The following is a 6860-nucleotide window of genomic DNA, read 5'->3' on the forward strand; positions in this document are numbered from 1 at the left end:
ATGAGAGGGGAGTGCACTGCTGGGACAACAGGATGTCTCCTACAGAAGACCACTTCTCTAAGGCTGGAAAACATAACCAACCTACCAGACACATAAAATACAAATAGCAACTTAGGCAAAATGAGGCAAAAGAGGAACATGTTCTAGATGAACGAACAAGATAAAACCCCGCAAGAAGAACTAAGTGAAGTGGAGAAAGGCAAATACCTAAGAAAGAGTTCAGGGTAGTGACCATACAGATGATTAGAGAATCTGGGGAAAAAATGGGTACACAGAGTGAAAGTCAAAGGTTTTCAGCAAAGAGTTGGAAAATAAAGAAGGAAATGGCAACCCACTTCAGTATTCTTGCCTGGAGAATTCCATGGACAGAAGAGCCTGGCAGGTTACAGTCCTGGGGCCGCAGAGTCAGACATGACTGAGCGACTATCACTCACACTAGAAAATATAAAGAATATCCAGGCAAAGATGAAGAATAACTGAAATTAAAAATACACTAAAAAGAATCAATGTAAACTAAATGGTGCAGATAAATGGATCAGTGACCTCCTGGAAGACATCGTAGTGGAAATCATTGATGCTGAAGAGAAAAAAAAAGAAATGAGGACTGTATAAGAAACCTCTGGGACAACATTAAATGCACTAATATTCACATTACAGGGGAGAAGAGAGAGAGAAAGGGGCTGAGAACATATTTGAGACATAATAGTTGAAAACTTCCCTAACCTGGGAAAGGAAACAGACATCCAAGTCCAGGAAGTACAGAGTCCCATATAGGATTAACCCAAAGAAGAACACACTAAAATACTGTAATTAAATGTTAAAAATTAGAGAATATTAAAACCATCAAAGGAAAAACAACAAATAACATAGAAAGGAACTCATAAAGGGCTATCAGTTGACTTTTCATCAGAAACTATGTAGGCCAGAAGGGCAACATATTTAAAGTGATGAAAGGAAAGCCTACAACCAAGATTACCCTACCAGCAAGGTTCTCATTCAAATTTTATGGAAAGATCAAAATCTTTTCAGACAAGCAAGAGCTAAAAGAGTTCAGCACTACCAAACCAGCTTTATAAGAAACATCAAAGGAATTTCTCTTAGTAAAAAAGGCCACAACTAGAAAAATGAAAATTACAAAATGAAAAAGCTCATTGGTAAAAGCAAACATTCAGTAAAGGTAGGAAATCACCCATGCACAAAGCTAGTAGGGAGGTTAAAAAACAAGAATATGGATGTACGGACGTAAGAGTTGGACCATAAAGAAGGCTGAGTGCTGAAGAATTGATGCTTTCATACTATGGTGCTGGAGAAGACTCTTGAGAGTCCCTCGGACAGCAAGGAGATCAAACCAGTCAATCCTAAAGGAAATCAACCCTGAATATTCATTAGAAGGACTGGTGCTGAAGCTGAAGCTCCAATACTTTGGCCACCTAATCCGAAGATCTGACTCACTGGAGAAGACCCTGATGCTGGGACAAATTGAGGGCAAGAGAAGGGGGCATAAGAGGATAAGATGGTTGGATGGCATCAGTGACTCAATGGACATGAGTTTGAACAAGCGTTGGGAGATGGTGAAGAACAGGGAAGCCTCCTACAGTTCATGGGGTGGCAGAGAGTTGGACACAACTTAGAAACTGAACAACAACAAAAAAGATATCAAAAACAGTAATTGTGAGGGGAATAAAGTACAAATACAGGATTCTTAAAATGCATTTGAAATTAAGAGGTCAAGAACTTAAAACAATCTTGAATAAATACAGATTGCTATATAAATACCTCATGGTAATTACAAGCCAAACATATTATAGATAGATACACAGAAGAAAAGGAATCCAAACATTAAAGATAGTCATCAAATAACAAAAGACAACAGAAACAACAACAAAAAACCTACAAAAACTACCCCAAAACAATTAACAAAATGGCAATAAGAACATGCATAGCAATAATTACTTCAAATATAAATGGATTAAATGCTCCAAAAGACATCAAGTGGCTGAAGGCAAAAAAAAAGAATCCTGCCTATAGGAGACTCAGATTTAAAGATATACATATATTGAAAGTGAAGGGATACAAAAGGTATTGAATGCAAATAGAGATAATAAGAAAGCCAGAGTAGCAATATTTATACCTGATAAAATAGATGTTAAAATAGAGATTGTTGGAGGAGACAAAGGACACTACATGATGGAGGCTAAACAATACGCTATTAAAAAAAAACAATGGATTACTGAAGAAGTCAAAGAGGAAATTAAAAAATACCCAGAGACAAATGAAAATGAAAACAATGATCCAAAATCTATGGGACACAGCAAAAGCAGTTCTAAGAGGGAAGTTTATGGTGATACAAGACCTCAGGAAGTGAGGAAAATCTCAAACCACCTAATCTTACAGCTAAACTAGAAAAAGAGCAAACAAAACCCAAAGTTAGTATAAGGAAACATATCATAAAGACTAGAGCATAAATAAACTTTTAAAAACAATAAAATTATCAATGAAACTAAAAAATGCTTCTTTGAAAAGATCTAAAAACTTGATAAACCTTTAGTTTGAACTCATCAAGAAAAGAGCACAAATCAACAAAATCAGAAATGAAAAAGGAGAAGTTACAACCACCACCACAGAAATATGAAACATCAGAAGAGATTATTACAGAAAACTATCTGCCAATAAAATGGATAACTCAGAAGAAAGGGAAAAATTCCTAGAAATGTACAATCTGCCAAGACTGAAGCAGGAAGAAATAGAAAATATGAATAGATCAGTTACCAGTATGAAAATGAATCAGCAATTTAATAACTCCCAATAGAAGGCCAGGATCAGATGGCTTCACAAGTAAATTCAACAAAACATTTAAAGAAGAATTAACACCTATCTTTCTCAAACTATTCCCAAAAAATTGGAGAAGAAGGAATGCATCTGAACTCATTCTAGGAAGGTAGCATCACTGTGATACTAAAACCAAAGATACTACAGAAAAAAAGAAAAAGAAAATTATAGGCCAATATTGCTAATAAAGATAGATGCAGAAATTCCTCAACAAAATACTAGTAAACTGAATCCAACAATACATTAAATGGGTCATAAAACATGATTCAGTTCAGTCCAGTTCAGTCACTCAGTCGTGTCCGACTCTTTGCAACCCCATGAATCACAGCACGCTAGGCCTCCCTGTCCATCACCAACTCCCGGATTTATCCCAAAGATGCAAGGACTTTTTGGTATCTGCAAATTAATCAGTATAACGCTACATTAACAAACTGAAGAATAAAAACCGTATGGTCACCTCAATAGATGCAGAAAAGCTTCTGACAGTATTCAACATCCATTTATGATAAAAACTCCCTAGAAGGTGTGTATAAAGGGAACATACCTCAACATAATAAAGGCCATATATGACAAACACACAGTTAACATACTCAAAGGTGAAAAGCTGAAAGTGTTTCCTCTAAGATCAAGAACAAGACAAGGATGCCCACTGAAGGTACTTTTGATCAACACAGTATTGGATGTCCTAGTCACAGCAATTGGACAAGAAAAGTAAGATGGTTGGATGGTATCACCAATTCAATGGACATGAATTTGAGCAAACTCCGGGAGATAGTGAAGGACGGGGAAGCCCAGCATGCTGCAGTCCATGAGGTCACAGAGTTGGACACAACAACAAACTGGAAAGGAAGAAGTAAAACTGTCACTGTTTGCAGATGACATACTGTACACAAAATATCCTAAACACCATCAGGATACTACTAGAGCTCATCAATGAATTTAGTAAAGTTGTATGATACAAATTAACATACAGAAATCGGTTCCATCTCTATATACTAAAAATTAATAATCAGATAGAGGGATTAAGTATATAATCCCATTGACCATTGCATCAAAATGATTAAAATACCTAGGTACAAACCTCCTTAGGGGTAAAATACCTGTATTGGGAAAACCAGAAGGAAACTGAAGACAACACAAACAGATGGGAAAATATACCATATTCAGGGACTGGAAGAATTAATACTGTTAAAAATGATCATACTACCAAGGAAACCTATGGATTCAATGCAGTCTCTATCAAAATACCAAGGGCATTTTTCACAGATAACTTTAAAATTTGTATGTAAACACAAAAGACCCTAAGCAGCTAAAATATCCTGAGAAAGAAGAACAGATCTAGACAAATCAAGTGCCCTGACTTCAAACTATACTACAAAGCTACAATAATCAAAACAGTATGGCACTGGCAGAAAACATCAACAGAACAGAATAGAGAGCCCAGAAATAAACCCACACATTTACTGTCAATTAATCTATAACAAAGGAGGCAAGAATATTAAATGGAGGGAAAAAAATCTCTTCAATAACCGGTGTTGCAAAAACCGGACAGCTACATGTGAAAGAATGAAATTAGAACATTTTCTAATACCATATACACAAATTAATTAAAGATGGATTAAAGACATAAATATAAGACTGGAAACCATAAAACTCCTAGAGGAAAACATAGGTAGAACACTGACACATACTGTAGCAATATTGTTTTGAATCTGTCTCCTAAAAGGAAATAAAAGCAAAAATAAACAAATGGGAACTAATTAAGCTTAAAAACTTATGTACAGCAAAGGAAACCATCAACAAAATGAAAAGACTACCTACTGAATGGGAGAAAATATTTGTAAATGATATGACCAACTTGTGATCATATCCAACATATATAAATAATTCATACAACTCAACATCAAAAGAAAAAAAACCTGATTAAAAACTGGGCAGAAGACCTGAACGGATATTTTTCTCAGAAAGGAAATGCAGATGACCAACAGGCTCATGAAAAGATCCTCAACATCACTAATCACAAGGGAAGTACAAATAGAAACTACAATGAGATATCATGACACACAGGTCAGGATGGTTATCATCAAAAAGAACACAAACAACAAATGATGGTGAGGAAGTGAAGGAAAGGGGAATCCCCTGTTGAGGGGAAATGTATATTGGTGTAGCCACTGTGGAAAATAGTATGGAAGTATCTCAGAAAAGCTTAAAATAGAACTACGATATGACTCAGCAATTCCACCACCCTTGGACATATATATCTGAAAAACAAAACCAACAACAAAAACTCTAGTTCAAAAACATATATGCATCCCAATGTTCATAGCAGTATTATTTATAATTGTCAAGATATGGAAGCAATGTAAGTGTCCATCAACAGATGAACGGACTAAGAGGATGTGGTATATGTATACAATGGAATACTACTCAGCCATAAAAAGAACAAAATGCTGCCACCTGCAAAACATGGATAGACTTGGAGGGTCATTATGCTAAAAGAAATTAGTCAGAGAAAGATAAATATTTTGTATGATATCACTTTTACATGGAATCTAAGAAAATAGAACAAGCTAGTAAATCTAACATAAAAAAAAAGAATCAGACTCACAAATATAGAGAACAAACTAGTAGTTACCAGCGGGGAGAGGGAAGGGAGGAAGGGCAAAACAGTGGTAAGGGATTAAGAGGTACAAACTATTGTGTACAGAATAAATAGCTACAAGGATATATTGTATAACGCAGGGAATATAGCCAATGTTTTAAAGGCATATAACATTTAAAAACTGTGAACTCCTATATAATACTTATATAATATTTACATCAATTATACTTCAATAAAAATAAATAAATACTTTCTACTTAAAATAGCCCAAATTTAGCTTCTATTGCTTGCCACCAAGAACTCTGGCATGTTTGATATTTGAGATTCTACTGGTGAATGAATGAACAAATGAAACGATACTACAGTTGTCTGCAGAATGAGGGGAAAGGTCAGCAACACAGTGTATAGCTGGAGTTAGCTGGAATGCTGGGGGCCGTATCACTGACTGTCACTCTTCACTGGCTTCCTTGGTTCTTCTCAGTGTAGTCTTAGCTCATGGCTCCCTCATTACATGTCTTCTCCGGTAGACAGCCAGACTGATGTGGCTGCTCAGGGCTCCCATGGCTATAAAAGCAGAAGCTACCACACCTTCTTAAAATTTAGGCTCAGAAAGTGGCATAATATCACCATCACTGCATTCTCTAGGTTAAAGCAAATCACAGGCCTAGCCCAGGTGTAAGAGAAGGGGGAAGCATAGAGGACATGGCTTCCAGAGAAGGTGCAGTTCACTGGGGACAACCTAGTACCAGGCAAATGGGAGTCTGTATAAGCAAAGTGCTATGGGACTGAAAGAGCAGCGTTCAATATTATGAGAAATCATGACACTTAAAAAAGTATAAGAGGTTTTCTTCTTTCCTGGTTTTTGCTGCACTCCCTACCTTCAAACTACTGACAACAAAAACAGCTGTTACAGTAGTAAAATCTAATAAATTGAAAAATATAGGTGTAAAAAATATGAGTCAATGTTCATATATCAAAAATTGAGAAAAGGTATATCAACTTGAAACAATACAGAGTAGAAATATATATATATATTATTCTACATTGGTACTTTGTTCATTTAAAAATACTAAATTAAGGAAACTAATTTGATAAGTAGATCCTATCTTTGACAACATTTTGTTATGATTCTCAGTATAAACGAATGAATGGTGTTAATGTTAATTACATCACAGAATAAGTTTTTAACCCAAGTATATTTTGATCCTTTTTCCCAGAGGTCTTTTATATAAAACCCAAAGTAGGACATCTATAGAAATCAGAAGAACATCGATATTCCTTTAATTAATAATTATAACAGGCATTAGGATGTGTTTTTGTTCTATAATTCCTGTAAAAGCATCTGTTGTTCCTACAAGAAGTAAAGTATGGTTGTTTTCCAATAAAGTGTAATAGACAAGTTTCTTAAACAAAATATAATCTTTAATAT

The sequence above is a fragment of the Moschus berezovskii genome, chromosome 5 (genome assembly GCF_049115385.1).
Source record: "Moschus berezovskii isolate FMDL1 chromosome 5, NW_MosBer_1.0, whole genome shotgun sequence".
Taxonomy (NCBI): Eukaryota; Metazoa; Chordata; class Mammalia; order Artiodactyla; family Moschidae; genus Moschus; species Moschus berezovskii.